Below are 9,355 nucleotides of genomic sequence, written 5' to 3'. Positions count from 1 at the left end.
GATAAATACAATTTTAACTTCTTAAGAAACTAGCAGATGTTTTCCCAGAGTGGTTGTCCCTTTTTATATTCCCACTAGCAGAGTATGAGAATTCTAGTCCCTCCACATCCTTGCAAGCACTTAACACAAACAATAAATTTTTCATTTTAGCCTTTCTAATGGGTATAGACTGGTTCTCATCGTGGTTTCTGCTTGCATTTCTCTCATGACAAATGATGTTGAACATCTTTTTATGTGCTTATTTAGCATCCTTATATCTTTTTTGGTACGGTGTCTACTCAAATCTTTCGTCTATGTTAAAAATTGAGGTTATTGGAGCACCTGGGTGGCTCAGTCGTTTAAGCGTCTGACTTCAGCTCAGGTCATGATCTCACAGTTTGTGGGTTCGAGCCCCATGTCGGGCTCTGGGCAGACAGCCCAGAGCCTGGAGCCTGCTTCAGATTCTGTCTCCCTCTCTCTCTGCCCCTCCCCCACTCTCACTCTGTCTCTTTGTCTCTCAAAAATAAACAAACATTAAAAAAAACTTAAAAAAAAATTGAGGTTATTGAGCACCTGGCTGGCTCAGTTGCTAGAGCATGCAACTTTTTTTTCTTTTTTTGAGAGAGAGAGTGTGAGCATGGGCAGGGTAGAGAGAGAGATAGAAAGAAAGAGAGAGAGAATCCCAAGCAGAATGCACACAGTCATAGTGGAGCCTGATGCGGGGCTTGAACTCACAAACTGTGAGATCATGACCTGAGCTGAAATCAGGATTCAGATGCTTAACCAACTGAGCCACCCAGACACCCTGAGCATGTAACTCTTGATCTGAAGGTCACGTGATCAAGTCTCGTGTTGGACATAGAGCCTACTTAAAAAAAAAATGAGGTTGTTTGTTTTTTTATTACGGAGGGGTTTTTGTTTTGTTTTGTTTTTTTATTACTGAGTTTTGGAAGTTCTTTATATTTTCTGGATACAAGTCCTTTATCATTTTTCTCCAGTTTGTGCCTTGTCTTTTCATTCACCTAGTGTCTTTTAAAGAGCAGAGATTTTCAATTTTTTAACTGAATTGAATTGAATTGAATTTTAGAGAGAGAGAGCAAGCACAAATATGGGGGGGGGGGTGCAGAGGAGAGAGAGAAAGAAAGAGGGAGGGGGAGAGAGAGAGAGAAAGAGAGAGAGAGAGAATCTCAAGCAGGCTCTACACTCAGCATGGAGCCCAGGGCGGGGCTTGATCCCACAACCCTGGGATCATGACCTGAGCCAAAACCAAGATTCTGATGCTCAACTGACTGAGCCACCCAGGTGCCCTAAAGAGCACAGATTTTTAATTTCAAAGAAGTCCAATTTATCAATTTGTTCCTTTATGGCTCACATTTTTGGTTATCATATATAGGAAATCTTTGCTTCCCTCAGGATCATAATGGTTTTCTCTTATGTTTTCCTCTAGAAATTTTAGCTTTCACACTTAGATATATAATCTCTCTCTCTCTTTTTTAAAGATTTTATTTTTAAGCAATCTCTACACTCAATGCAGGACTCAAAATTATAACCCTGAGATCTGCAGACTCTACCAACTGAGCCAGCCAGGCGCCCCTATAATCTCTTTTGAGATATATTTTTTTATATATGGCAAGAGATCTAGATCAAAGTTCCCTTTTTTGCTCCTGGATGTCTAATTGTTCTAATACTAATTGTTGAATAGGTTATCCTTTCTCTACTGAATTGACTTTATATACACACACACATCTATTTCTGGACCCTATTTTATTCCATTCATCTATTTGTCTATCTTTATGCCAATGTCATCCTGCCTTGATTATGGCAGTTTTATAAGTCTTTAAATCACATTCCTCCATCTGTTTTGCAAAATTGTTTTGGCCATTCTAGGTCCTTTGCATTTCCATGAACTTAGAATCAGCCTAAAATTTTTATTTTAAAAAATGCCTGCTGGGGATTTGATCGGGATTACATTAAATCTATATATCAAATTGGGGAGAATTGACGTCTTAATAATATCGAGTCTTCGAACCCGTGAGAACAGTATCTCTCTTCATTCACTTTTCTTTAATTTCTCTCAGCAATGCTTTGTGGTTTCAATGCACGAGTCTTTCACATCTTTCGTCAGATTTATCTCTAAGAATTGTGTATCTTTTATGCTGTTGTAAATGGTATTATTTCTTAAATTTCATTTCTGGTTGTTCATTGTTAGGATATAAAAATAATTTTTTTGCCTATTGATTTTTTTTATCCTGCAACACTGTTAAACTCCGTATTAGGTAAAGTAATGTTTTTGTGGACCTTTTGTATACTCGATCATATGGTCTGCAAATAATGACAGTTTTACTTCTCCCTCTTCTTTTTTAAATTTTTTTTTAACGTTTATTTATTTTTGAGACAGAAAGAGACAGAGCATGAACAGGGGAGGGGCAGAGAGAGAGGGAGACACAGAATCAGAAGCAGGCTCCAGGCTCTGAGCCATCAGCCCAGAGCCCAACGCGGGGCTCGAACTCACGGACCGTGAGATCCTGACCTGAGCTGAAGTCGGACGCTTAACTGACTGCGCCACCCAGGTGCCCCTACTTCTCCCTCTTCTTGCCTTACAGGGCTGGCTAGCACTTCCAGGGCAATGCTGAGTAGAAGCAGAGAAGGGACATTATCTTCTTTAAGATTTTATTTTTTAAGTAATCTCTACACCAGACATGAGGCTTGAACCCACAACCCTGAGATCAAGAGTTGCATGTTCCACCAACTGAGCCAGCCAGGCACCCTGAGAAAGGACATTATTGTCTTGTTCCTGATTTTAGAGGGAAAGCACTCAGTCTTTCTCTGTTAATAATGGTGTTAGTTGTAGATTCTTCATAGATGTCCTTTATCACGTTGAGGAAGTTCCCTTCTATTCCAGGTTTGCTTAGGTTTTTTTAAAATCGGTAACAAATGCTTCATGTTGTCAAATGTCTCTTTCTACATGACATGATCATATGGTCTTTATTTTTTAGATTGTTAATATGGTAAATTACTTTCATATATTTTCAAACATTAAGCCAAACATGATATTCCTGGAATAAACTCTACTTGGTCATGGTGTATCATCTTTTTTATAAACTGTGGGATTAGATTTGTTCAATTTTGTTTAGAATTTTTGAATCTGTGTTCATAGGAGATGTTTGTCTGTAGTTTTCTTATAATGTCTTCATCAGGTTTTGATAGTAGAGTAATACTTGCTTCATAGAAAGTATTTCTTCCTTTTCAATTTTCCTTAAGAGTTTATGTACACTGGTATTTATTTCTTCCTTAAATGTTTGGTGGGATTCAGCAATGAAGTTATCTGGACCTAGAATTTTCTTTTTCTTTCTTTCTTTCTTTCTTTCTTTCTTTCTTTCTTTCTTTCTTCTTTCTTTTAGAGAGAGGGTGCAAATGAGCAAGGGGCAGCGAGAGAGGGAAAGAGAGAAAATCCCATGAGGGGCAGAGACAAAGAGAGAGAGAAAGAGAGAGAGAGAAGCAGGGCTCACCCAAAGCAGGGCTCAACCAAAGTGGGGCTCGAGCTCACCTGACACAGGGCTCAAACTCATGAACTGTGAGATCATGACCTGAGCTGAAGTCAGATGCTTAACCAACTGAACCACCCAGGTTACCCAGGACCTGAAATTTTCTTTGTGGGAAGTATTAAACTACAAATTCAACTAAAAGAAAAACAAACAAAAAAAACAGATATAGGACTACTGAGGTTATCTATTTCTTCTTGAGTAAGCCTTAGTAGTTTGTGTCTTTTACGAAATGTGTCTGTTTTATCTAAACTGTAAAGTTTATTACCATAAAGCTATTCACAATATCCCCTTATTATCCTTGTAACATCTGTAGAATGTGTAGTGAGGTCATTGATCTCATTCCTGATATTGTTAATCTGTGTTTTCTCTCTTTTTCTGATCAGCCCGACTAGACATTTTTAAGTTTTTAATAAAATCAGCTTTTGGTTTCATTGATTTTATCTCTTCTTTTTCCTGTCTTATGTCCCATTGATTTCCACTCTGATCTTTATTATTTTCTTTCTTCTACTTTGAGTTTAATTTGTTCTTCTTACTATATCTTCTTAAGGTAGAAGCTGAGGTCATTGATTGAAGACCATATTGTTTTCTTTTTTTTTTTTTAAGATTTAAAGTTTACTTATTTATTTTGACAGAGAGAGAAAGTGTGTGTGTGTGTGTGTGTGTGTGTGTGTGTGTGTGTGCGCGCGCACGTGCACTGGAGGGGCAGGGAGAGAGGAGAAAGAATCTCAAGCAAGCCCTGCATTGTCTGCACAGAACCTGACACAGGGCTAAATCCCACAAACCATGAGATCATGACCTGAGCCAAAATCAAGTCGGACACTCAACCGACTGAGCCACCCAGGTGCCCCAACTTTACTTATTTTCTAATATAGCCACTTAGTACTATAAAGTTTCCCCTAAGTGCTACTTGAATGGCTTCATACAAATTTTGATATGTTGTGTTTCATTTTTAGTCAGTTAAAAACACTCTCTAATATCCTTTTGATTTTTTCTTTGATCTATGGGTTATTTATAAATGTGCTACTTTGTTTCAATACTTGGGGATTTTCCAGAAAGCTTTCCGTTATTAATTTCTAACTTATTTCAGTATAATTAGAGAACATAAATTTATTATATGAATCATTTTAAATTTATTGAAAATAGTTTTATGGTCCAGAATATGTTATATCTTGATATATGTTCCATGTGCTTTTGGAAAGAATATTTATTCTGCTATTGTTGGGTGCACTGTTCTCCAAACGTCAAGGAAATCAAGTTGGTTGATAGTATTATTCAAATCTTTTAATATATTTTCTAATTTTCTGTCTACTTGTTCTATCAATTACTGAAAGCGATGCATTGAAATCTCTGATTATAATTGTGGATTTGTCTATTTCTCTTTATAATTCTATCAGTTTTTGCTTCATGTATCTTGAAACTCTATTAGTGGGTACATAAATGTTTAGAATTGTTTTATCCTTCTGATGAATTGACCCTTTTATCATTATGAAATGACTTTCTTTATCCCTGAGATTACTCTTTGCCCTGAAGTTTTATTTGATATTAATGCAGCCACTCTAATATTCTTTTAATTTGTGTTGACATGGTATATCTTTTCCCATCTTTTTATTTTTAGTCAATTTATGTCTTTATGTATGAAGTATGTTTATTATAGGCAGTAACTAGTTGGGTCTTCCTTTTTTAAAAAAAAATTTTCGGGGGTGCCTGGTGGCTCAGTCGGTTGAGTGTCTGACTTCAGCTCAGGTCACGATCTCACGGTTTGTGAGTTGGAGGCCTGTGTCGGGCTCTGTGCTGACAGCTCAGGGCCTGGAACCTGCTTTAGATTGCGTGTCTCCCTCTCTCTCTGCTCCTCCCCTGCTCACACTCTCTCTCAAAAATAAATAAACATTTTTTTTAATTTTTTAAATATTTATTTATTTTTGAGAGAGAGACAGAATGTGAGCAGGGAGCAGGCAGAGAGAGAGAGGGAGACACAGAATCTGAAGCAGGTCTCAGGCCCTGAGTTGTCAGCACAGAGCCCGACGTGGGGCTTGAACTCACAAACCGTGAGATCATGACCTGAGCTGAAGTCAGCTGCTTAATAGACTGAGCCACCCAGGTGCCCCCCACCAAAAAAAAATTTTTTTAATTTTTTTAAGTAAACTCTACCCTCAACATAAGGCTTGAACTCACGGCCCTGCAATCAAGAGTTGCATGTTCTAGTGACTGAACCAGCCAGGTGTTCCTGTGTCTTCCTTTTTTATCCAATCTAACAACTTCTGCTTTTTTGTTGGAATATTTAGATCATTTACATTTAGTAGCCATCTTGTTATTTGTTTTCTATTCATCACACCTTTTCTCTTTTCTTTTTCCTCTTTTTTTTTTTAACCTCCTTTTGGATTAATTTGATATTTCTATGATTTCATTTTGTCTCCTTTGCCAACTTATTATAGATATGTAATTCTTTGTTGTGTATTTTAGTGGCTGTTTTAGAGTTTATGGTATACAGCTTTAACTTCGCACAACTCCCTTCAGGTGATATTATGCTACTTCACATGTAGTATAAGAATCTTATAACAGTATACTTCCAATTTTCCTCTCCTATTTGTGCTATTGTTATCATACATTTGACTTTTATAAACCTCCTCATATATTGTTATTATCTTTCCTTAAATTATCTTTCAAAGAGCTTTAAATAACAAGAAAATATCTTTTTTTTTTATTTTTATATTTGCCTATGTTGTTACCATTTCCAGGGTTATTTGTTCCTTTGTATAGATCCAGATTTCTACTGGGTATCATTTTTCTTCTGCCAGAAGGACTTCCTTTAACATTTCTTGTAGTGCAGGTCTGCTGATGATTAATCCTTTCAGCTTTTTTTTATGTCTGAAAAAGATTATTTCACCTTCATTTTTAAAAATTTAAGGGGCGCCTGGGTGGCGCAGTCGGTTAAGCGTCCGACTTCAGCCAGGTCACGATCTCGCGGTCCGTGAGTTCGAGCCCCGCGTCGGGCTCTGGGCTGATGGCTCAGAGCCTGGAGCCTGTTTCCGATTCTGTGTCTCCCTCTCTCTCTGCCCCTCCCCCATTCATGCTCTGTCTCTCTCTGTCTCAGAAATAAATAAACGTTAAAAAAAAAAAAATTTAAAAATTTAAATAATTTAAAATTTTTAAATTATAGTGAAATACACATAACATAAAATTTGCCATCATAACCATTTGTTAAAAGTTTATTTATTTAGAGGTTCCTGGGTGGCTCAATCAGTTGAGCATCCAACTTCAGCTTAGGTCATCATCTCATGGTTCATGGGTTCGAGACCCACATCAGGCTCACTGCTGTCGGCCAGAGCCCACTTCGGATCCTCTGTTCTCCTCTCTCCTTCTCCCCCACTCAAGCTCTCTCTCTCTCTCCCTCTCAAAAGTAAAAAAAACATTTTTTGAAATGTTTATTTATTTATCTTGATAGAGAAAGAAATGCACGCACACAAGTGGGGGGTGGGCGGGCAGATAGAGAGGGAGAGAGAGAATCCCAAGCAGGGTCCACACCATCAGCACAGAGACTGATGTGGGGCTTGAACTCATGAACTGTGAGATCATGACCTGAGCTGAAATCAAAAGTCAAATGTTAAACCAACTGAGCCACCCAGGCACCTCCCATCATAACCATTTTTAAGTGCCGAGTTTAATAATGTTAAGTACATTCACATTGTTGTACAACAGATCTCCAGCACTCTTTTTATCTTGCAAAACAGAAACTCTATAACCATTAAACAACAGCTCCTCGGCCTCTCCCCTCACCCCCTGGCAACCAACATTCTGTTTTCTGTCTCTATGAATTGACTACTCTAGCTATCTCATGTAAATGGAATAAAAAAGCCTTTGTCTTTTTTTTTGAGTGGTTAATTTCACTTAGTATACCATCCTCAAGGTTCATCCATGTTGTAGCATGGGTCAAAATTTTCTTCCTTTTTAAGGCTGAGTAATATCCCACTGTATGTGTATACATGTTGTTTATCCAGCTCTCTTCCCCCCATCCCCCAACAGAGCATTCAGTTCCTAATGCAGGAGTGTCCCTCAGACAGAAACATATAATTGTCCTCACTCACAGTTCCAAAGCCGTGGCTCAGAGATTTTGGCTGGGACAGGAGAGAAGTAAGCCATAAAACAGATTGTTCACAATCTCTTCCCAAAGGAACTGGATTCATTTCCAATAGAGCATAGAGAAGTTCAAACCTAAAGACATTCTTTAAAACAGTGAAGGTTGGGGGCACCTGGGTGGCTCAGTCGGTTAAGCGTCCGACTTCAGCTCAGGTCATGATCTCACAGTCTGTGAGTTCGAGCCCCACGTCGGGCTCTGTACTGACAGCTCAGAGCCTGGAGCCTGCTTTGGATTCTATCTCCCTCTCTCTGCCACTCCCTGCTCACACTCTGTCTCTCTCTCTCTCTCAAAAGTAAACATTAAAAAAACAATAAAACAAAAAAACAGTGAAGGTTGTGGCAAAAGGCAATTGATAGGAGATGTGTAGCTCCAATGAAGATAGAGGCTAAACTTTAGGCCAGCTAGTTTTCAGGACAGAACCGGAGAAAGAAATAACTAGGAGGGGACACCTGGGTGGGTCAGTTGGTTAAACGTCCGATGTTTGATTTCAGCTCAGGTCGTTATCTCAGTTCATGAGATAAGCCCTGCAGTGGGCTCCGGCTCTGTGCTGACAGCTGGAGCCTGCTTAGGACTCTCTCTGCCCCTCCCCCTTCACCATGCACGCATGTGTGTGTGTGTGTGTGTGTGTGTGTGTGTGTGTGAAAGAGAGAGAGAGAGAGAGAGACAGAGAGAGAGAGCACGCTCTCTCTCTCTCTCTCTCAAATGAATAAACTTTAAAAAATAAAACAAGCAACCCAATTAGAAAAAAAAGAAAGAAAGAAAGAACTAAGAGAAACCCTCCTAGGGTCAGAAAAAATATCAAACACCGGTTTCTTTCCCCCCGCCCCACACACACACCCTCAAACACTGACTTCTGAAACTATTCCTTCAAAGGAGCCCAAATTTTATTGGATTAGTCTGTAGAGCAATTTATGCCCTAGGGCATTATTGAAAACAATAGAGCAATCAGCCAGAGATTAGTGAATTTTAACAACTAAGGTATGGTTGGAGAAAGAGGAAAGACAGCACTTCCAAAACCATTGTCATCCTAGAGTGACTGTGGGCATACCCTAAACTGCACCTCCCTGACAAACAATATCAGAAGCTTCACACTGTGGGATATTGGGGTGCAGGGGAGAATATAGTTTACCAAAGTAATACAGCCAGTCACTAAACAAGTAAACAAGCAAATAAGCCTAGGGGAGGGTTGGGGCATCCCATTACCCAGAGTTGCTACAGTATATTGTCTACAATGTCCACTTTCCACCATGTCTTACACCGCACACAAAAATAAACTCAAAATGGATGAAAGACCTAAATGTGAGACAGGAAACCATCCAAACCCAAGAGAAGAAAACAGGCAACCACCTCTTTGACCTCAGCCGCAGCAATTTCTTGCTCAACACGTCTCTGAAGGCAAGGGAAGTAAAAGCAAAAGTGAACTATTGGGACCTCATCAATATAAACAACTTCTGCACTGCAAAGAAACAACAAAACTAGGGGCGCCTGGGTGGCTCAGTCAGTTAAGCGTCTGACTTTGGCTCAGGTCATGATGTCACGGTCCGTGAGTTCGAGCCCCGCGTCGGGCTCTGTGCTGACCGCTCAGAGCCTGGAGCCTGCTTCAGATTCTGTGTCTCCCTCTCTCTCTGACCCTCCCCCGTTCATGCTCTGTCTCTCTCTGCCTCAAAAATAAATAAAACGTTAAAAAAAAATTAAA

At 39.3% G+C, this 9,355-nt stretch overlaps 1 protein-coding gene across 1 annotated transcript in view; it reads left to right on the top strand.

Annotated features, from left to right (window-relative positions):
• LOC123608309 overlaps window positions 1–9,355 on the top strand; it is a 43,823-nt gene that overhangs the window by 27,496 nt on the left and 6,972 nt on the right. The window lies entirely within an intron of this gene.

The sequence above is a fragment of the Leopardus geoffroyi genome, chromosome B2 (genome assembly GCF_018350155.1).
Source record: "Leopardus geoffroyi isolate Oge1 chromosome B2, O.geoffroyi_Oge1_pat1.0, whole genome shotgun sequence".
Lineage (NCBI taxonomy): Eukaryota > Metazoa > Chordata > Mammalia > Carnivora > Felidae > Leopardus > Leopardus geoffroyi.
Note: the sequence above shows the minus strand (reverse complement) of the source record. Positions and strands in the feature narration are given on the sequence as shown.